We start from the raw sequence: 23,489 nt of genomic DNA, 5'->3' as shown, positions 1-23,489 counted from the left end.
CTGCCAGATCAGATACGCGCGTGTAGAGTTCAATAGGGATCCCGTTCGGTCCCATAGCCTTGCCCGACTGCAGAGAGTTAACTGCAGCAAGAACCTCGTCTTTTGTAAAGTCGGAGTCCAGAAGTAAGGCCTCTTCTTCCGATAGGGACGGCATTTTTATGTCTTTAATGTAGGTCCGTGTCTCCTCTGTTGTCATTTGCGAGTTAAATGTATAGACTTGTTCATAGTAGTCAGCTAGGGTGTCAATAATGTCTACAGGAGTTGTAACTATTGCACCAGTCGGGGTATGGAGTTGTGCAATCGTCCTCTGTGCCCTTTCTTTCTTGTCTAACCATGCCAGCAGCTTACCCGCCTTGTCTCCCACCTCATAAATAGCGTGCCTTGTGTTTTGAAGCCACAGCTTGACTTGCTCCCTTTGATGTTCAGTTAGTTCGCATTGCTTGAGGCGTAGATTTTGGGCTGTCTCTGCAGTGGGGACAGCCTCATGCTGCGCCTGAAGGAGGGCCAGTTCAGCCTCAATCGCATCTAGCGGTACAAAAGGGGGTGGTGATGGACAGAGCATCTGAACCTATCAAACACTCACACCCAGTCAAAAGATTTGGGTTTGATCCATCACCGTTCTTTAGCCCACTCTGCCACCCCAGTTCAGACATGGCTATATGCAAATCAGTCTGACCCTGTGCCTCATGGGAACAGTCTAGCCCGAACTGCCAAGCCATGCCTTCCCTGGACCAGAAACAAGCTTCCGAGGGCCGGTTTCTGGCATTACAGCTGTCTTCAGCCCGGCTTGCTTGAATCCAGTGGCAAAGTGAGCAAGGGACTCACGTCTGAGCATACCCTGCCACACTTATGGCAGCCAAAGTGGTACAAAAGGGGGTGGTGATGGACTGAGCATCTGAACCAATCAAACACTCACACCCAGTCAAAGGATCTGGGTTTTATCCATCACCGTTCTTTAGCCCACTCTGCCACCCCAGTTCAGACATGGCTATATGCAAATCAGTCCGACCCTGTGCCTCATGGGAACAGTCCAGCCCGAACTGCCAAGCCATGCCTTCCCTGGACCGGAAACAAGCTTCCGAGGACCGGTTTCTGGCATTACAGCCGTCTTCAGCCCGGCTTGCTTGAATCCAGTGGCAAAGTGAGCAAGGGACTCACGTCTGAGCATACCCTGCCACACTTATGGCAGCCAAAGCGGTACAAAAGGGGGTGGTGATGGACGTAGCATCTGAACCAATCGAACACTCACACCCAGTCAAAAGATCTGGGTTTGATCCATCACCGTTCTTTAGCCCACTCTGCCACCCCAGTTCAGACATGGCTATATGCAAATCATTCTGACCCTGTGCCTCATGGGAACAGTCCAGCCCGAACTGCCAAGCCATGCCTTCACTGGACTGGAAACAAGCTTCCGAGGACCGGTTTCTGGCATTACAGCCGTCTTCAGCCCGGCTTGCTTGAATCCAGTGGCAAAGTGAGCAAGGGACTCACGTCTGAGCATACCCTGCCACACTTATGGCAGCCAAAGTGGTACAAAAGGGGGTGGTGATGGACTGAGCATCTGAACCAATCAAACACTCACACCCAGTCAAAAGATCTGGGTTTGATCCATCACCGTTCTTTAGCCCACTCTGCCACCCCAGTTCAGACATGGCTATATGCAAATCAGTCTGACCCTGTGCCTCATGGATCAAACCCAGATCTTTTGACTGGGTGTGAGTGTTTGATTGGTTCAGATGCTCCGTCCATCACCACCCCCTTTTGTACCGCTTTGGCCGCCATAAGTGTGGAAGGGTATGCTCAGACATGAGTCCCTTGCTCACTTTGCCACTGGATTCAAGCAAGCCGGGCTGAGGACGGCTGGAATGCTAGAAACCGGTCCTCAGACGCTTGTTTCCAGTCCAGGGAAGGCATGGCTTGGCAGTTCGGTCTGGACTGTTCCCATGGGGCACAGGGTCAGACTGATTTGCATATAACCATGTCTGAACTGGGTTGGCAGAGTGGGCTAAAGAACGGTGATGGATCAAACCCAGATCTTTTGACTGGGTGTGAGTGTTTGATTGGTTCAGATGCTCCGTCCATCACCACCCCCTTTTGTATCAATCGCATCTAGGTCACCCCTTGCTGCCGGCTGTGACCCGTTATCGAGGCAATAGCCTGTCCTCTCAACACGGTCTTGTAGGCCTCCGATAGAACCCCCGGTGACTGTACCGAGTCCACATTATCTTGGAAAATAGTGCTTTGTGACCGCAATGATATCCTTTCGAATTTTGGGGATCTGTAAATAGCCAGGGGAAAGTGGGAAAATTATTTCCGGACTTTAATGTGTAAGTTGTAGGCCATAAAGAGCGGTGAGTGATCGGAAATGCCCCTGGGTCGTATCTCTGTCTCGGTCAAATGAGGGAGGCTGTCTGCGGAGAGAAAAAAATAATCAATACGGGAGAGGCTATTGTGAACTCCCGATTGGAAAGTATACCCACGCTCCCCAGGGTGTTTGTATCTCTGGCCGTCCATAAGGCCCAACGCAAATAAATAGGGCCATTCCACCATATCAAATGCCATTCGAGCATCCAGTGACAGGATAACCGCAGGCTCCTGGAGACACGGTACTTGTGCCATCACTGCGTGGACCCGGCGCAAATTAAGAGCAGTGTTCCTGTTGGGCATGAACCCAGACTTGTCCGGGTGTATTAATGTTTCAAGATGTGGAGTTAGTCGGGTGGCAATCATTTTTGCCAAGATCTTGGCTTCCGTGTTAAGTAATGATATCGGACGGTATGATGTACATTCGTCCGGGGGTTTGCCTGGTTTCGGAATTGAAATTATGGCAGCTATTCTCTGATCCTGAGGCAGTTCTCCCCTATCCAGGCTGTCTAGAAACATTGCGTGAAGATGCGGGACTGCCAGATCAGATACGCGCGTGTAGAGTTCAATAGGGATCCCGTTCGGTCCCATAGCCTTGCCCGACTGCAGAGAGTTAACTGCAGCAAGAACCTCGTCTTTTGTAAAGTCGGAGTCCAGAAGTAAGGCCTCTTCTTCCGATAGGGACGGCATTTTTATGTCTTTAATGTAGGTCTGTGTCTCCTCTGTTGTCATTTGCGAGTTAAATGTATAGACTTGTTCATAGTAGTCAGCTAGGGTGTCAATAATGTCTACAGGAGTTGTAACTATTGCACCAGTCGGGGTATGGAGTTGTGCAATCGTCCTCTGTGCCCTTTCTTTCTTGTCTAACCATGCCAGCAGCTTACCCGCCTTGTCTCCCACCTCATAAATAGCGTGCCTTGTGTTTTGAAGCCACAGCTTGACTTGCTCCCTTTGATGTTCAGTTAGTTCGCATTGCTTGAGGCGTAGATTTTGGGCTGTCTCTGCAGTGGGGACAGCCTCATGCTGCGCCTGAAGGAGGGCCAGTTCAGCCTCAATCGCATCTAGCGGTACAAAAGGGGGTGGTGATGGACAGAGCATCTGAACCTATCAAACACTCACACCCAGTCAAAAGATTTGGGTTTGATCCATCACCGTTCTTTAGCCCACTCTGCCACCCCAGTTCAGACATGGCTATATGCAAATCAGTCTGACCCTGTGCCTCATGGGAACAGTCTAGCCCGAACTGCCAAGCCATGCCTTCCCTGGACCAGAAACAAGCTTCCGAGGGCCGGTTTCTGGCATTACAGCTGTCTTCAGCCCGGCTTGCTTGAATCCAGTGGCAAAGTGAGCAAGGGACTCACGTCTGAGCATACCCTGCCACACTTATGGCAGCCAAAGTGGTACAAAAGGGGGTGGTGATGGACTGAGCATCTGAACCAATCAAACACTCACACCCAGTCAAAGGATCTGGGTTTTATCCATCACCGTTCTTTAGCCCACTCTGCCACCCCAGTTCAGACATGGCTATATGCAAATCAGTCCGACCCTGTGCCTCATGGGAACAGTCCAGCCCGAACTGCCAAGCCATGCCTTCCCTGGACCGGAAACAAGCTTCCGAGGACCGGTTTCTGGCATTACAGCCGTCTTCAGCCCGGCTTGCTTGAATCCAGTGGCAAAGTGAGCAAGGGACTCACGTCTGAGCATACCCTGCCACACTTATGGCAGCCAAAGCGGTACAAAAGGGGGTGGTGATGGACGTAGCATCTGAACCAATCGAACACTCACACCCAGTCAAAAGATCTGGGTTTGATCCATCACCGTTCTTTAGCCCACTCTGCCACCCCAGTTCAGACATGGCTATATGCAAATCATTCTGACCCTGTGCCTCATGGGAACAGTCCAGCCCGAACTGCCAAGCCATGCCTTCACTGGACTGGAAACAAGCTTCCGAGGACCGGTTTCTGGCATTACAGCCGTCTTCAGCCCGGCTTGCTTGAATCCAGTGGCAAAGTGAGCAAGGGACTCACGTCTGAGCATACCCTGCCACACTTATGGCGGCCAAAGCGGTACAAAAGGGGGTGGTGATGGACGGAGCATCTGAACCAATCAAACACTCACACCCAGTCAAAAGATCTGGGTTTGATCCATCACCGTTCTTTAGCCCACTCTGCCACCCCAGTTCAGACATGGCTATATGCAAATCAGTCTGACCCTGTGCCTCATGGATCAAACCCAGATCTTTTGACTGGGTGTGAGTGTTTGATTGGTTCAGATGCTCCGTCCATCACCACCCCCTTTTGTACCGCTTTGGCCGCCATAAGTGTGGAAGGGTATGCTCAGACATGAGTCCCTTGCTCACTTTGCCACTGGATTCAAGCAAGCCGGGCTGAGGACGGCTGGAATGCTAGAAACCGGTCCTCAGACGCTTGTTTCCAGTCCAGGGAAGGCATGGCTTGGCAGTTCGGTCTGGACTGTTCCCATGGGGCACAGGGTCAGACTGATTTGCATATAACCATGTCTGAACTGGGTTGGCAGAGTGGGCTAAAGAACGGTGATGGATCAAACCCAGATCTTTTGACTGGGTGTGAGTGTTTGATTGGTTCAGATGCTCCGTCCATCACCACCCCCTTTTGTATCAATCGCATCTAGGTCACCCCTTGCTGCCGGCTGTGACCCGTTATCGAGGCAATAGCCTGTCCTCTCAACACGGTCTTGTAGGCCTCCGATAGAACCCCCGGTGACTGTACCGAGTCCACATTATCTTGGAAAATAGTGCTTTGTGACCGCAATGATATCCTTTCGAATTTTGGGGATCTGTAAATAGCCAGGGGAAAGTGGGAAAATTATTTCCGGACTTTAATGTGTAAGTTGTAGGCCATAAAGAGCGGTGAGTGATCGGAAATGCCCCTGGGTCGTATCTCTGTCTCGGTCAAATGAGGGAGGCTGTCTGCGGAGAGAAAAAAATAATCAATACGGGAGAGGCTATTGTGAACTCCCGATTGGAAAGTATACCCACGCTCCCCAGGGTGTTTGTATCTCTGGCCGTCCATAAGGCCCAATGCATCTAAAAAACCAGTCAGTCGGGAGGTACCCGTCCCTACCGGTCTGCAGGGGTGGCGGTCTATTGCTCCATTTAATACTGCATTGAAGTCTCCCCCCATAATGAGTTCCCCCTCCGGCAAGTTCAGTAGAAATGTGCTGAGGGCAGGAAGGGTCACTGGGTGGAGGGCAGGGGGAATGTACACTGAAACAATATTAAATCGCTTTCCTTCCCACTGACATGTTATAGCAGCAAATCGTCCAAACCTGATGTATAATTAGGGGGAACCTCTTTCGTACTAATATGCCCACCCCTCTAGAGCCCGTTGAGAACTCTGAGTGCGCTACCATTTTGTATCCCCATCTGTCTATAGATTTACATGTCGAACCCACCGGATGCGTTTCCTGGAGCTGTGCCACCGCTGGTGCTGTGCGGCGTATATATCGTAGCACCAATCCTCGTTTAATTTTATCCCCCAACCCATGCACATTCCAAGTGATTAGAGTCATAGGAGACACCGGGGTTAGGGAGGGGATGCTAGTACCAGTTGTGTTGCTCATCAAATCTGTTTCTTCCATCATACTTAAAACGGCGTTGTAAACCATTCTTATCAGTACACACCCTGTTGATCAGAGGAGCTAGTCTTAGCCCAGAACTTAAACTTCGAAAAGAACTCAAGAACCCCCCACATTCTCTCCCCACAATACACGTGGTCTCTTCGTTTCCATAGAAAAAAGCTGAACAACATTCCCACCAACCCCCAGTAGCTCCCCCTCCTCTCCCGTCCACCCCCTCCCTGCTCCCCTGCCTGTGGATGTAAAACTACCCACCCCCCCATATGGCAGAGTGCCTCTATCCCTCCCAACCATGCTAGAAACGTGGAAGGGAACTGAGCCCCCATCCACTGGCAATTTATACTGTCAACAGGAAACCACAGCCATGAATCTGAGATATAACCTTAATAAGCATCATAACATGTCTAATTAGTCGGTAACTAAAGCACATCATAGATCAAGAGCACTGTAACATGGTACGTCTGTAAGTTTGTGTATTCGCGGGTTCACCACCCTCCTCCCCCTCCCCCACTACTTGCGTATGTCGTGATAGCAGGCTCTCCAGCCGACCAGGAATCTGCATCATTCTTGTTCATCTATGACACTTGGTTCCATCGCTGCCTCCGTTGCCGTCCTTTCTGGGCTGCCACCGTTCCTCCGTCCTGCTCTGCCCCGATGATAACCGTTCCGGCCCCCGACCATGGTCCAGCCCTCCATCCAGTCCGAGGCCGCGTCCGGTGATTCAAAGAACCATGGTTTACCGTCCCATCCACTCTCAATTTTGCCAGGAAGAGCATTGCGTACTTAATGTCTCTGCTGCACAATTCCTGCTTAACTGCCTGGAAACTCCTCCTCTGTGCCTGGACTCTGGCTGTAAAGTCATGGAAGAATGATACTTCATAGTTGTCAATTTTTAGCGGGGGCCGGATATGGAGGATTGTATGATACTGTCCCTGTCCTGTTAGTTAAAAACACTGGCGATCAGCGGCCGCGTCGGAGTTCCAGGTTTGGGTCTTCCGCCTGGCACCCGATGTGCCCGCTCTATAGAAAAATAACTGGAGAGCGCCTTAGGTTTTAAGTGTTTTGTAATTAGGTCCTCCACATATAGATCTGCAGCTGGTCCCTCTCTTTTTCCTGGAACGCCAAGGATTCGGATGTTATTCTGGCGGGCTCTCTCTTCATAATCATCCAGCTGCTGAGCCATTCTGGCCTGTCTTTTCTCCATGTTGGACATTTGACGTTGAAGCTCCGAGGTGTCATCCCGTAGGGCTGTCGTCGCTATTTTAAGCTCTTTCACTTTCTCGTTCATTTGTTTGAAGTCAGCTCTGAGCAATGAAACTTCTACTGTGACTGAGTCCATTGATGTGCGCATTCCACCTATGGCCGCCAAAACGTCATGTAGGGTCGGTTCCGGTTCAGATGGCGGCGTCACCTCCGATCCACCCGTATCAGGTCTCGGCGAGCCGCTCTTATCTCCGCCCTTGGTCCACGCAAATTTCAACAGTTGTTTCTGGGCACTATTTCTTGAACCCCTGCCACCCGTCGCCATTCTTAGGGTCGTCGAGGGAAACTCACTGGGGGTGCGAATTAAATTGGTAGTGGCGGTCCCCCTCCAGCACCCACCAAGCCTTGCACTCTGCGTGTGGCCCTGGGTCCCGTCTCAATACTCCGCCAGTAAAAGCTGTTTGTTCTGCAGAGAGTTCCTCAGTCCTTAGGTGTAATGGTATAGGAGTAGTCAGTGCCCATCCAGGGTGATCACCACTCAGGAAATCCACCCACACAATCCAGTGATCTGCCTAGGTATCACGGCTCGAGCACAAGCCCCCAGCTGGGCCTCCAGGGCCTCCATCCCACTCTAGGGCCAAGAAGCTGGTCGAGTCTGTCAACACCAGGCAATAGGGACAGTAAATAAAAGGCAGGTCCTGCAACGTTCAGTCGCGTATAATTATATGAGGGGGAATGGAGGAACCAGCCAGGCCCCCCCATGCATAATGAGTTTGCCCAACGTCCAGCAGACCTCACAGCACAGTTACAAGCAAGCCCCTCAGCATCCACAGTCAAAACGATAATGGGGGTGTTTAGCAAAGTCAATGCATATCAGGTCTCTAGGCCAGATTGAGGAAACCAGCCTGATTTCTCACCGGCCACATGGGGTATCCCAGCCAGGCCCAGAAGCCTGGGCCTCAGTTATTGCCCGTCTCCGGCGACTCACCGGGCCTCTGGAGGGTACACGCGGCGGGCCAGCGTGTGTGCAGCCGTTATGTGCTTCTATCCCCTCCCCCAGCGTTTATGGGGGGAGCCGAGATCTCAGAGCAGCGTCCCTGACGTGCGGCCGTTGCTCCGGTGTCTGCCGCAAGTTCCGATTAGGCCTCCGAGCCAGGGCCTCGATTAGTGCCCCGCCCTCCGGCCGATGCTCCCACACGTCTAGCGGTACAAAGGGGGGCCGCTCTTGCACACGGTGCTGCACCGGTCTCCGCTCCCACTCCACACCGGGCGGTAGCCACTCAGAATCACGGGCACCACGTATGGGGAGGTGCCGTGACGGTCAAGCCACTACGTTGTTCCGCCCCCTCAAGCCGGTGTCGCCATCTTCCCTCCTCAACTCCCGGAACTGCCTAAGCAATACTATACCGCCTCGGGGGCACAGCCTCCACAAAACTCACTCCGCTCTCACGATGGGGGTGCCGGACAGCTTCCTGTTCATTTTGGCGTGAGTCACTCTTGATCCGAAGGCTGTGTCACGGGATAGGTGCCGTGGATGGGGAAGAGCTCGCTCAAGCAGCAGCCATCGCTCTCGGTGGCACGCCCCCTCAACACAACTTTTTTTTTATCAAACCACACGCTCAGTTACCGTAATCATGTAAGCGATGCCTGCTAACATTGCACAACAATCTCCATTATTTAAAAGTAAATAACTCCCGTTTCCAGTTAACTGAACGTTGTTATGATAGCAGGTGTTGGACTACCTTTCAAAGCTCAGTCCAAATTAGGCGCATCTTGTATACAAGAGCCATGCAATTGTATGTGTCTACAAATTAAGGAGTGATCTGGTACTATTGCGCAATCCTCGCCATTCACATAGACTTCTTTTTCCTCCCTCAGACACCTATATGTAAATGGTTATAACCAAGCTTCATGCAGATAAGCGCTCCCTAAACATCCATATCTGCCTATAGCATAGTATTTCATGCAAACCTCAAACTTCACCAGGTTAAAAAATAACGTTATGATACTGTGGATAAGCCACACACCTGAATTGGATCTCCAATGAGTGAACACTTGTAACCATTCTCATAGCGCGCCCTGTGCTCTGATTTGACAGTGAGAGAGTGATCGCACCATAGTTTGTACTGCTAATCATTCTCAGCATACGTTACGAATACCCTTTGACATTACACGTCGCATCAAAGCTTCCGTGTGACGTCATGTACGGTGCCCCGTATAAAAAAGACGTGAATGTTTTTAATTGTTTAAAAACATATATTCATGTATTTAATGAACATACTAACAGAAGACTTAATCTAGGATAATTATGGAATTTTTTTTTAAGTTTTAAAAATCCTTTATTACTTCTATTCGGATGAGTGCAGCTGCGTGCCCCTCCACCTGGTACCCTAGACTCCACCACGCCCAGACCCGGTTCATAAGCACGCGTGATCGTCACCACAAAACCATTAGCACGCATATCGCTTTTCCACACATGCTTTTACAACTAGTATGCATTTACCACACATGATAAACGCATAATCTTAATAATGTTTTTTTGTTGACCAACACGTGTTGTAATGCCTAAGCCTTACGTCCTTCAAATTAGTTTCTAGGTATACGTGTGACCAAGTCTGATAAGATTGGAGGCCCAGGACAAACACCGTGGTATCTGTAGTACGAAATCTCATTGATCACAGAGAAAATATGCGCAGGGTAAAATGAAAGTAACAGGTATAATAAAAATAACGTAGGAAAACTACTAAAATGGCGGTTGGACGGAGTATGTAATCAACGTTTGGCGCCTCAACACTACATTTCAAATAAATTTACATACAATATGTTTATTAATATATTACAAAAGTATACCACCGGATGACACACATGACCCGGGAAAAGAAAGCGGTAAATGTAATACCTAAAATCAGAAGAGGTTTGCTTGGCGAACTTGAAGAAAAAGAAAAAAAAGTGCACTTGCAAACAAGGTTGCGCATGCGTAGAGAGTACAACTGATGCAGGAAAAAAAAACGGAAAGTTTTACATATTGTCATGCAAACATAGCTCTAAAAATTGCCTGTGGAATTTGCCCCCGAGACCTAATGAATAAAACAGACTTCTAGTTTCTTTTACCTTTTCCACCGCGTACGAGTACCGTACGCGTACACCGTAATTTTTTATTTAAAAATAAAATAAAAATTGACCCTAAAAATCCATGTACGACCCCCCAAGCAAGCCTAGAGAGTCAGGATATTTCTACCCTGCCCCCTTTCCTTATTTCTCAACTTTGTTTTACACTTTTCTAGTGACTCGCTTCTAGCGACGAACAAAATGGCTGCCAACACTTCCTGGTTCGCAGTGTTCACAGACAGTTGACATCCAATCAGCATGCAGCTCGTGCTCGTAATATACAGTATGTTTATTAATATACTACAAAAGTATAGCACCGGATGACACACACCACCCGGGAAAAGAAAGCGGCAAATGTAATACCTAAATTCAGGTTTGCTTGGCGAACTTGAAGAAAAAGAAAAAAGAGTGTACTTGCAAACAAGGCTGCACATGCGTAGAGAGTACAACTGATGCAGGAAAAAAACCCTGAAAGTTTTACATACTGTCATAGAAATATAGCTATAAAAATTGCCCACGTAATTTGTCCCCCCGGGACCTAATGAACAAAATGGACTTCTAGTTTTTTTTCACCTTTTCCACCGCGTACAAGTACTGCACGAGTACCCCGCCAGTTTAAAAAAAAAAAAAAAATTGAGCCTAAAGATCCATGTACCACCCCCCTGACCAAGACTAGAGGGTCAGAATGTTTCTACCCTGCCCTTTTCCTTATTTCTCAACTTTGTTTTACTGTTTTCTTGTGACTCGGCTGTCGCGACAAACAAGATGGCTGCCAACATTTCCTGTATTGGAGTATTGCCAACCAATCAGCATGCAGCTCCTGCTGGTAATTGTACGTATTTCTGTACGCGTACGCCGAGATTTTTCTTTTTTTTTTAAAAAGAGCCTAAACATCCATGTACGACCCCCTGAGCAAGCGTAAAGGGTCAGAATGTTTCTAGCCTGCCCCCTTCCCTTATTTCTCAACTTTGTTTTACTGTTTTCTTGTGACTCGGTTCTACCGAGGCACAACATGGCTGCCAACACTTCCTGGTTTCAGTGTTGACAGACAGTTCACAGCCAATCAGCATGCAGCTCGCGCTCGTAATTGAACGGATCTCCGTCTGCGTGTAGAACTCTGTGTCTAGATATCGCTATGATTTTACTTGTAATTTTCTCAGAAACTACTGAACGGATTTACACCATTTAACATAAATCACAATCTGCGAACCAAACTCTACCTCTCTGCCAAATTTGGTGTAATTCCGTTCAGCCGTTCGGGCTGTAGCCCTGGCTAAAGGTCCCTATGAAAAATTGCATGGGGAAAACACATTTTGGGACCCACCTTTTTTCTCTGCCCCCACTTGACGAATCAACCCCAAACTTTCAGGGAAGGAGCGGAACCAAGCAGGTCATTCTCTTAGAGAAATTCATGAAGATTCGTCCACTGACGCCAAAGTTATTCCAAATAGAATGTTGTGGATTTCCTATTGAGGAGCAGCATGTTAGCTGCTCCCCAAGCAGAAAAGCAATGCCGGCTCCCGCAGGATGCGGGGAGCCGGCAGGGACCGTGGGGGGCTTGGGGACCCTCCCACGGTCCCCAACGCAGAGGGCAGGCCCCGGGGGATGGGGTCCCCGGGGCCATAAGTTGCCCAGGAGGGGGGCCACGCGGCCTCCTCCATCATTAATATAAAATAATATTTTTTTTAAAAAGGCAGGCCCCGGGGGATGGGGTCCCCGGGGCCTTAAGGGGGCATAGGAGTATTGGTGTGTAACAGGTTGTATAGGTGTATGAGTACATATGATGAGTGAGTACAGATATGAGTGACTATATAGCACTGTTGGTGAATGAGTGGATGTGTATGTAGATGTTGGAATTACCTAATATATTGTTGTAACTGGTATTGGTATCTCCATTGTTTTGAAAATGTTCGTTTCTATTTTTGAATGTGTGTATCTAAGGTTATATTAGGCTGAGAGGAGGTCTGCCACTCTTTCACAAGGATGATGTCATCAGTGATGTCATCAGTGATGTCATTTGAGATGTCATCATTGATGTCATGAGTGATGTCACTGACCATGTCATGAGTGATGTAATATGTGACGTCATCAGCAGTGCATTGCGGGCGTGCAAGTTATAGTTAGCTGAACTAACTATAACGGGGGAATTTCAATGGTTTTGTATGAGTGAAATGTCCAGCTAACTATAACATGTATGAAACCTATTGTTTTTGTAGTGCATATATATATATATATATATATATATATATATATATATACAACACAAGTTGCCTGCTGTAAAGGAAGCCCATCACAGGTAAGTTCCATTTCAGCCATCCTTTATTCTTAAGAGGTCATACAATATTCAAGCAGCTGACAGCGCCTCGCACCAATAAAATGTCTTGCCCAACGTGTTTCGTGATTCCTCATTACTTCGTCCAGGGCTGCAGGTCATTATGCGAAGGAGAGCACACATTTCGAATTACCTCTCCCGCCCTGGAGGGCGTGGCCATCCCTGTGGCCTGCTGGTAACCCTGGGTGTAGTTCGCGGAGCCGCACTCCGCGGAGCTACGCGAAGACGCACTTGCACTCCGCGAACTACGCGTAGCTCCGCGGACATGCGTAGTTGCTTGCTAGACCCGTTCGCGCGCCGTTTTTCGTCTTCGGGAGCGCGGTGCGCGTGTTCGGGGCACTGCCTGCATGCTCGAGATGGCTAGCGCTCTAAGTTACCCAAGAGGTTTGTCCCGCCCGCTTGCGTTCCCTTATTTCCTGTTCCGGGTCACAAGTAACGTGTTCGCGTTGTGCAAGACATGTTCGGGAACTCATCTTCTCGTTCGCACTACAAAAGTGCGTGATCGCGCTAAATATCGCGCGAACTTACCCAGGCGGTCGCGACGGGCGGAGCCATCTTGGATTTCATACTCTGGCTATGGTTTTGGGCCTACTTTAGCATCTAGCTCCTATCTCTTCAATCCTGGTCTTTTCACCCACTTTTTTAAACTTTCTTTAGTTATTACCTATCTCTCTCTGTGCCTAGGTTTATATTTTTCATTTTATTTCTACTTTTACAACTTTTTTTCAACTTTTCTCTTGTTTTATATTACTTCCTTCTTTTACCTTGCTTCTTCTTTCCCCTACCTTTTTGTCTTGAACTTTTCTTCTCCCCTCCACCCAGAACCATGGTGAAGGGTGCCATCAGCATCGGCGGCTCAAAGGGCAAGGCGGCTGTGCCCAAAAAAACCCGGCTGCCTTGTGGCAGAATGCGCCCCGCAGGAGTGACGGCCCGCCAACTTTTTGGGGATGAGGAGGTGGCTGCCCTGGTCTTTTTTATCCAGCGCCACCTCCCCTTGACCTTGGCAGCAGGCGGCAGGCCCGGCTCCGGCTACCGTATTGAAGAGCGTCTCCGGCGGTGGGCGAAGGTGCGCCGGGCAGTCTTCCGCTGCTCCGGTATCTGGCGTACCCACCATCAGCTGTCCCACCGCTGGGCCGACATTTTGGACCGGGAGCAGGACCTGTTGGACCTGCTTGGTGTCGAGGTTGTGGGTCTTGGTGAGTGGCTACCCAAAAAAAAAAGTGTGTGTGTATATATATATATATATTTATATATATATATATATATAGTAGTATAAATATTGTTATTGTATCTTTCTAAATCTTGGCTGAATAAGTAACGCGATGACTGTTGCTCCTAGTTACATTTCCGATGTATTCCGTTATATCTACTGTAATTGTATGACACTGTTCTTCTTCACTGACTCTTGCGTGTTGTTTCAACTTGCCGCTAGCTGTTGCTGTTTATTGATGTGACATTTTCTTTATTGTAGAGAACTGAAGTTAGTTAATGCTATTAATAGAGTCTTGTCCTTCCTTTGTCCGTCAGTGAAATAGCGGTGGATGGATAATTGTACGTAGTTTGCATATTGTAGCATTTTTTTCACGGGCTTCTCTTCTGCATGAATCCTCCTCTGGCAATGAATGCTAAAGTTACTTTGTTCTTCTTACCTCAGCCAGGGCCGGCTTTAGGCATGTGCAAGCTGTGCAACTGCACAGGGCCACCAAACTTCAGGGGCCACCACACCAATATATATCCTTAATTTAATAATCCTCTGAGGATGGATACATATTTGCGTGGCGGCCCCTGGCAGGGATTTGGTGCCTCCGGCTCTGTTCCACTTCCAAACACCCTGACTCCCCCTCTTCACTGGCCTCCGTCCTCCGCCCCGACCTCCTCTTCCGGGGCCCCCTACCATGAGCCTAGAGCCACCCCTGCCTCAGCCCTCCATAGAACTGATGTAGTTTGTTTAATGAGTGGGTAGGCTTGGCAGCAGTAGCATTCAGTCAGTAGCAGAACAAAATATGATGCAACAAACGTACAATTTCGTGTATGCACAAAGTTTCTGCATGTCTCCTCCTTGTGATCTATGCATTTTGCTGGCAAAAATGAAAAAGAAATGACTACTCACAAATAATTGATTACCCCATTCTTGAATCTTGAATCGGTGGTGTTGTTCAGGTGTTACTGCCTCTGTGTTACTTAGTAATCTGCAATCAGAATGTTTATGGAACATTTGATTTGTTTTCTCCAAGTATACAGTCAGTGAATCCTGCAAGGCAGTAGTCATTTGGTAGATCAATGTTTGTTTCTTTTAATGTTCTAGCAGTGGTTTTTGATTTGAAATGATGTCTATGTTTCACAGCACTCAATGTTTTTCTCTTTGTTTATTATTTCTTACATGAACCACAGAACCCAGGGGCAAGCAGAAGGCTGGGACTGAGTCGGCGGGTGAACCACCACAGGCACAGAGCTCCTCTACTGAGGATCCTGCTGCTGTCCCCAGTAAGTCCAACAGTGCTTTCTTTTGGAACAATGATATTTCCCTAACTTTGTAACTGAGCTTTTTTTTTTCGACCGATTAATTACATTTACTTCCTAAAGAAATTTTGACTCTTTAGTTAAGGTATTAATCTTTTCCATAAATATGTGATAAAAATTAGAATAGCTGTAGGCACAGGGTCCACTCCTGTCTTATGCTTTTTCCTCTGTACTGTCTCTGCTTTGGCAATTGACACCAACCAAGTATGCATCCAGATGTTGGTCTAGTATTTTGTAAACGTTAGTATACCACTGGTAGTCTTGTGGGAATTCTATCTTCTATGGAGTCATATACATATTACATCACTATGCATGCACCAGAAAATTGGATGTTGGTGCTGATAGGCAGGTTGGACCTTACTTACACCTCAGTCACAGAACTCTGAGGAACCCACAATTCACTGAACGACAACCTATATGGGCTCAGTCATTGGTCAATTATTCAATTATCACACTCTTGAACCCCAATACCAAGATGCCCAATGCTTTTATTACACAATCCATAACCTAAGTAACCCCCTTTTGCTCACTCACTCGTGTAAGTCTACAAGACAACAGACACTTAAAATAAACTTCGAAGTCAAAGTGGTACTTCAAAAGCTTTATTTTGTTAGAAGTAAGTAAGTAACATCAATGTTTTTAAGTTGTTCCGTGAAATACGTCGAGGGGCCCACCAGAAAAAATCCAGAGTTAAAAAAGGCTGAATAAAGTAATCAACATTTGTACAGCTACTAGTGCACGATAGGGAAATGTGGGAAATGTCGGAGACCCCTCAACATTGAACGTATACTGGTTACATATGCCTCTTTTTGGTAAGCTCTGGAAATGTCAGCTTCGTAGAAGGAAATCTTCTCATCTGCCGAAAATTAATGACAAAAGTGGTGCACGTTAGACAGTATGAAATACATTTAGGCAAGTTTTATGCAGCCATGCTAAAAAAAAGTTGTAACCTGTAAGCAAACTCGATTCCACAATCCACATACAAAACGTAAATACGGGCCCTTTTATTTTCCAACCTCTTCAGGTGTATGCATTGAACAATCATGTTGCCTCAAAGGCGTCTTCTACTGCGCAACAAGCTGCTAGGTAGCATGCGCAAAATTGGATACATTGATGTACAAAGGTTACATAGTTCACTTCAAATTTCCAAGGACTAGAGTAGCAGTACAGATGAGATGAGCTTGGGTACCATACCATAACAAATGAATGCTAATATGTGTAGTGACTCTGCTGTACTATGCAACGTGGACTACTACTGATTACGTACGTTGTACTTAACTGTTTTGCAGAACTCCATTCTTGGTGAACAAGTACAATGGGGGCTGTGCATCCATCTAAAAAGGTGTACTTATTTTTATAGGTGCAGAACCCGTACCATCCACCAGTGCCGACGGGGACAGCGGCGCAGCGTCAGCGATCCCGGAGGGGACAGGAGGATCAGAGGCACCTACACCAGCACCAGCAGCAGTGGGGGAGGAGCCAACAGCGGTGGGCGATGGTAAGTTACATTCAATAGTGATCCGCATTACTTGGTGGGAGGGGAAAACTTCCTCACTGTACTCTGAGAATTAAGAACTTGAAGTTCTACTGGACAATATATGACGCCACCTTTACTTGTCATTACCGTGCTTAGCATTACCACTACAGTAATGCAGGTGGCTGATAGCAGTCGGATGCATGGGTTGTTGTTGAAGCATGGAAAGGGGAAAATACAGCTGCCTGCGTGGTTGGGAGACACACCCAATATCGGTGGTTAGTGGATAGTCTCAGCAGCAGCGGTGTTTTGGTCAAACCCAAAGGCAAGGGAAGGAGGGGACGACTGGATGCATGGGTCGTTGCTGGTGAAACACAAACCAAATAAAGGTTTGTTGCGCGATATAAAGAATGATAGTCTCTACTAGACATTTACTACTAGCTGCCCCCTGTTAATTAATGTTAGTTTGAGACTGTTCCCGCCTTCCCTGAAGCAGAGTATATAATATAAAATGAGATATCAAAAAGCCAGGTGTTCGTTCGTATGTGTGTGACCGTTGAAGTACACCCATGCTACTAGGGCAGGCATAATGCCGTGCCAAAAAGTCCAACAAATAAATTATATAGGCCGTAGAATGTTCAAGATAGATGCAACACAATTTTTTGTACTCAGCTTGCTTGCTAGTGCTACTGTGCCACTATGTGTTGAATCAATTTTGTGTTCTTGATTTGCTGGGATTTTGGATTACAACAATTCTGTTTCTTTCTTTATAGTTACTCCTTCAAAACGAACAAGGAAGGAGTTGGCAGTCCGGGCCCGGCAGCGGAAACTGCAGGCCATCGTTGAGGCCTACCGCCGGCTGGTGGCTCAGGCCGAGGAGGAGGAGGAGGAGGCGGCGGCAGCAGCTGCTGCCTCTTCCAATGCTCCGGCCCCCAAGCCTGCAGGTGTACGTCGCCGTGGTCAGGCAGCCGCCCGCCGCCGAATTTTTACATCACGGCGGCCCCCCCACAACTTGCGTGCCAATGTAGGTGCCGGGAATTTCAACAAAAGATTCTCCACCAGGTAGCGAGGCTTGAGGAGGAGCGGGTGAAGCTTGAGGATGGAATAGAGGAGCGGGTGAAGCTCATTGTGGACAAACACCTGAAAGCCCGCCGGCTTTGAGATGGACCCTGTTTGTTTGCCCCTTTTTCAATCCTTTTGTTGGTGGGTGGGATTTGGGTGTTGGGGTTTACATTTAACTTTGAAATTTGGTTGGGGTTAGGGGAGGGTAGGGACAGCTGTGGGGTAAGATTTCATATATATTTTATTTTTGTATCATCTTTCTTTATATTATGTTAAAATAAAAATGAGACACAAAGTTATTTTCCAAAGAAAACATTTGAAGTTCATTTGTGTTTGTTGGGGGGGGTGGAGGGGGGACTGTTTCACCAAATAATGTACGTTGTGCAACATCGCAACGTTTAATTGGCCATGCAGGTCAGGGGACAGTGCTTTCGAATAAAAAAATATATTGGCCACATCTTTAACATGCAGACAGATAGATGCGGTAAACCCTCACCGAGTTATATTTGTAGTATTAGAAGAACTACCAGTCTGTCTTGCGTTATACCTCACAGCAAACTTATCTTACCTGTGATTGCTGATGATGAAGTGGGCTGCATTTGTTTCCCAAGACAATGGATAAGAATCTGTTGTTCTGAACTTCTGTGATAGTAGTAGTAGACAGACCCTGCCAGTAGCATTTTGAGACAAAAAGAAAGAGGCAGTCATTTGCGTGATAGACAATGTGGGGGTAGTATAAGTATTAAGTACAGTACATTGCACGACTGACCCAATACAATTTTGCAACTGCTAAACTGAAACAAAACAATGGTTTTGGGGACTGGAAAGTAAGTGCAAGAGAAGATAAGAAGTTCAACTGTAGTTGTAGTACTCACGTCAACGTCAAACTTTTCTAAATCATAATGCTGTAAACTTAAACCCAAACAATGACGCCAATTCATTACGTATTCGTTGTTTGATGGTAATGGTAAATTATTTGGCATTATACACAGAGCTTGAGTTGGGAAGCAGAAGAAGATCCCGGCCATACCTTGTTGAAATTACACTATTGTTGCTTTCACCACATCTGCCCCAGCAAGCGCGTGATCAAATTGTTGGTGTATATTTAATGTAACAAACATCGCACCTCAATGAAACCACGCAGCCCGGGGGAAGAGGGTTAGGGTTTGTTGAATGGATGGGTACGGGAGTTTTGGGAAAGGTTTGAGAAAGAAAAACAGTACGCATGTAGACAACAAAAGCAAAACAATGAAGACGATGATTTATGATGTTGAATTTGATCCACTAGCCAATGAATGTAAGGAATAAATGTAGAAACAGGATACGCTAAATATCATTCTTGGTTTCCCGCCATCCAATTGCTTGATGATGATGATTAGTGGTAATGGTGAGTAGATGCTCATAGTATAATAGCAGTGGGTGAAAAACGTCCAGCCTGTGTGGATTGAAAAAGAAAAGGCAAATACAAAAGAATGTGAATGACCTAAACAAAGTGTATTTGAAATACAGTGAAGATCAAAAAAATAATACAAGCGGAGTAGTCGTAAAGAGAGGACTTTCAGACTGAGGCGGCTTCGATACAATATGTTATGTATAAGTCTACTAGTTGCACATCATTATTAATCTAGAAGTACAAGAAAAGATAGGAGCCAGCACAGAACAGACCCACGACACAGGGTCGCCAGTAACACAAACTGCATTTACCTAACAATTTGACTGAGCCAGAGAAAGGGGCATAAAAATTAAAAAAGCAACCTAGCGTTTTCAAAATTAATCAACAAAATCAATGCCTCATTCTCAGTCACCAATCATACCACTATTGTACTGTACCACTGCACAGTGCACACACATGAAGTAGCCTGGGTCTACTGTGCTGTGCCTCTTATTTGTATTTACCTTGTATTCCACTCCAAGAAACATCGTACATCAATTAGCTCAGATCCAACTGCCTGACAGCATGCAAAGATATGTGTGGTGTCACCATCATTATCAGGTGTGGCACGTCTAGTCCAACAGCAACAGCAACTCAGTCTACTCTGTAGTGAGTGACTACGAACGATAAATTAAGTCCTGACTGCGCCTGTAGTAGTAGGATCACAAGTGCGTAAATAAATTTTATATTATTAAATAACATGGAAAAATTGGCCATCACATCACGTGAGTCTGAAGTTACTAGTATACTTCAATTCCATGCACATTTGCTCAGAGTCAGCTAAACATCCTATGCAATGCATTGCATCATTCATTTAATATACCTGTCTTGCTCTTGTCTTTCACTGTCAGATGATTGATCACAGATGCTGCCGAGCCTTTTAAAAGTAATGACGACGAGTCACAACAAGTTGACTTCAGTTGTGGATGCCTGCTCAAGTATTGACACTGAAGAGTCGTCTATGAATGCCTGCAGACAGAGGTGGTAGCCTTAAGAGTAAGACAGTGATGAGTTGCAGATTTCAAATGATATAGAGGATGGCTGTAGTCATGACTGTGCGGTTCACTTGTTATGGAGGGACTGTTAGAGGCTACATTATTGTACTATACTCCATCTACAACATCCAATGTATGGCTGGCAAGATGGAATTGTATTGACTTGAGTGGAAGTCAAGAAGATGGAGCAAGACTCTGAGGAGTGCTGCAGTCAACAAATGCACAGGCGTGCAACTCCAGTAGGTAAATAAAAAGATACAGTGAAAATAAATGCACAGGCGTGCAACTCCAGTAGGTACATAAAAAGAATCAGTGGTGGGGATGGATTTGGTTGTGGTTTTTATTTGCAGTTTAGCACCAGAAAGCCATTGTTAATAAGAAAATAACACAAATAAAGGAAGGGAGAAAGTAACAATTTAAAAGCCTAGTTGTCAGGGAAGAGGAGCTCGTCCTCAAACTCTGTGCGTTCGGACAGAAGTAGGTCATGTAACCCAGTAGTGAGGAGGTCTTCGGACTCGCTTTCTTCATCCTGCTCTGATTCACGTACTTTATAGTCTGGTGGTATGAAGTGTTGATTCATTTTTATCATTGTCAGCCTCTCCACGCTTTTGGGGGAGAGACTAGTCCTTTTCGATGTCACAATGGCACCAGCAGCACTGAAAACCCGCTCAGAAGAGACACTGGCTACAGGACAAGCCAGATACTTTATCGCCAGCCTGCTCAGCACTGGCCACTGTCTCCTTCTTTCATACCAATAGACCAATGGGCTTTGCTCCATGAACACCTCTGTTGTGTCATCCAGATAGGCCTGAACCATCCGCTCAGTGTTCATTGGGGCTCTGCTTTGCTGGTCCTCTTTCTCCTTTACAACAGCAACGGACTTACCCATCCCTTTCTGTAGAAAAAAAGCAGTTATGCTTTTGGTTGGGTCTGCTGAATCAGATCGTGTAGGTGCTGCTTTTGGTACTGTTGGTGCCTGCTGGAAAGCAGACGCACTGCTCTCATGCTCTGAAGAACTTGCGTCAGGAGTACTTTGACTGGCCTGAGCTGGCACTGGCAGGCCTTTAAGTAACAGCCGTTCAGTTTCTAAATCATTAGCTTCCGCAGCTATGGAAGTTTTGTACTTGGCAAAATCCTCATCTGAAAAAGGAATTACTGCGCTACTGCTGACAAATCTTTTGTACCGTGGATCCAACATTGTTGCAGTTATGTAATGTTCACCTGACACAATCATTTGAAGCCTTGCGTTTACAGATAAGCGGTTGGCTAAGGCCTTGGCCAAGGTATATGCATCAACTTTTTGTTCGTCACCTTCGTATGTTACACAGACCTCCTTCAACTGTTGCTCAAGCATGTACAACAATGGGATGGCTTGGCCCATAGTACAGTCCTCCCTGCTAACTGCACGTGTGAAGACCTCAAAGGGTAGTAGCATCTCTGTGATGCATTTAATGAGGTCCCACTGCCACATCTCAATGGTCAGGGCTTTAAGATTAACACTAGGATCCCCTAATCTTCTTGACATGACATAAGCATTCAGTGGTATGTACTGCTCAAAGAGACGCTCAAGCATGAAATAAGTAGAGTTCCAACGTGTTGGGACCTCCTGGATCAGTGCTTTGACTGGCAATTTATGCTCACGCTGAATGACCCGTAGCAGCTTCCGTCCTTTAAAAGACTTGTTAAAGTGCGTGCATATTCTTCTGCAGATGGTCAGTATGTTGCTGACTTTGGCTTCAGTTTTCAGAAAGTCTTGCACGACTAAGTTAATGCAGTGTGCCAAACAGGGTACCCTGAAATAATGTCCTTCTCTCATTGCCTTCACTACATTACTGCCATTGTCGGTGGCAACAAAACCAATCTTAAGGCCTCTTGGTTTCAGCCATTCAAAGACCTTGGTGTTAAACTCAGACAAAATGTTTTCAGCAGTATGACTTTTCTCCATAGCAAACATGGCTACAGTTGCATGTCTGCGCGTATCATTAAAAATCCCACCAACGTCAAGGAGGCCTGAAGTTAACTTGTCTTTAACACCTACAAAAGAGATCCAGTGTGCGGTGATGCACATGAAATCTGTAGCATCGCAACTGCTCCACATGTCTGTTGTCAGGTGGATACAATGGACAACACTCTGTTGTAAGGCTTTCCCAATCAATTCCAGCACGTCGTGGTGTAGTGCTGGAACAGCAACTCGGGCAAAATAGTAGCGACTGGGAACGTTCCATTTTGGGCAGAGGGTTGCCACTAATTCCCGAAATCCCACAGCCTCAACAAATGAAAATGGGAGAAGGTCCAGTGCCAAAATTTTTGCAAGTTTCGCATTGTACAAACGTGCTATTGGGTGGTTCCGCTCGTACTTTCCCTCCTGCCTAAACATGCTAGTAATGGTACGCTGCTTTGTATTTCTTTCAGTTATGCTAGACGGACCACCTTGCATCGCAGACTTTGCACTCCTTGGTGTCTCCAGCTGACTCTGGTGCCACTGAGAAGTTGCTGATGCGGAGGATGTGGACTTTACCACTCCAGTGCTGGTGACAGGGCTCATTTGTGTACCACTCCCAGATAGAAGGTCATTGTCTCCCTCTTCTTCTACCTCCTGGTCAACCATGAGTGGACCTTGTAGCACTGTATCCCCACCAACACCAGTGCTCACATTTATTAAGCTAGCAAGGTGGTTCTCCCACCTGATTAAGTGTGTTTTTTTCAAATGGGTCGTTTGGCCTCCAGTACCATAGTTTGTACCAATCTTACCACGACTAACATTGACATGACAAATGGTGCAGACAGCAATGTTCTCCTGAACTGGGTGAACCGTAAAGAAGTCCCACACTGGGGAGGTAAACTTTTGTCTCCTGCCATAGGAAGAGGAGGACCCACTTCCAATGCTGGATGGACTGGAGGATTGTTGAATTTCCCTATGTGACAGCTCAGTCCTAGTACTGCCACTACCTCCTTCTGTTGAAGTGGCGCTTCTGCTGGATGTCGGATGATGCCGGGCCTTCGCTGATGAAAAAATGGGAGCTGGTGTTACTTTGGGTGTTGAGTGTGTAGGAGTTATGCGTGCTACCTGCTCATCACTAATCGCAGCATTTCTGGATAGGGTGAATATGTTGGTCTCTACATCCTCTGCACCAGGAATAACGCTCGTGATGATGACAGTGTCAGACCCGTCTTTATCACCAGCAGTATCCTGCTCACCTACATCGACCTCCATAAGTTCAAGCCTTGCTGGAAACTTCCTTTTTCCTAGCCTGGTCTTGGGATGTCTCTCCTTTGAATGCTCAGATAGTTGTGGCTGCCAATCCTTATCAAGGTCATCGGAAGGGATGCTTGGCGAAGAACTCGATGCACTAACCCTCCTTTCCCTTGGTGAATTGAAAGACA

General features: G+C 46.9%; 1 long non-coding RNA gene across 1 annotated transcript; it reads left to right on the top strand.

Annotated features, from left to right (window-relative positions):
• The first annotated feature begins 15,044 nt into the window (after nucleotides 1-15,044).
• On the top strand, nucleotides 15,045-17,508 carry LOC144767320 (uncharacterized). The gene is made up of 3 exons (XR_013598146.1): nucleotides 15,045-15,106; nucleotides 16,503-16,640; nucleotides 17,390-17,508. It is a non-coding gene; the product is annotated as an uncharacterized LOC144767320 (long non-coding RNA).
• The last annotated feature ends 5,981 nt before the right edge of the window (nucleotides 17,509-23,489 follow it).

This window comes from Lissotriton helveticus, chromosome 7 (assembly GCF_964261635.1).
Source record: "Lissotriton helveticus chromosome 7, aLisHel1.1, whole genome shotgun sequence".
In the NCBI taxonomy this organism is placed as follows: Eukaryota; Metazoa; Chordata; class Amphibia; order Caudata; family Salamandridae; genus Lissotriton; species Lissotriton helveticus.
The sequence above is the reverse complement of the archived record's forward strand: the minus strand, read 5'-3'. Positions and strand labels throughout refer to the sequence as shown.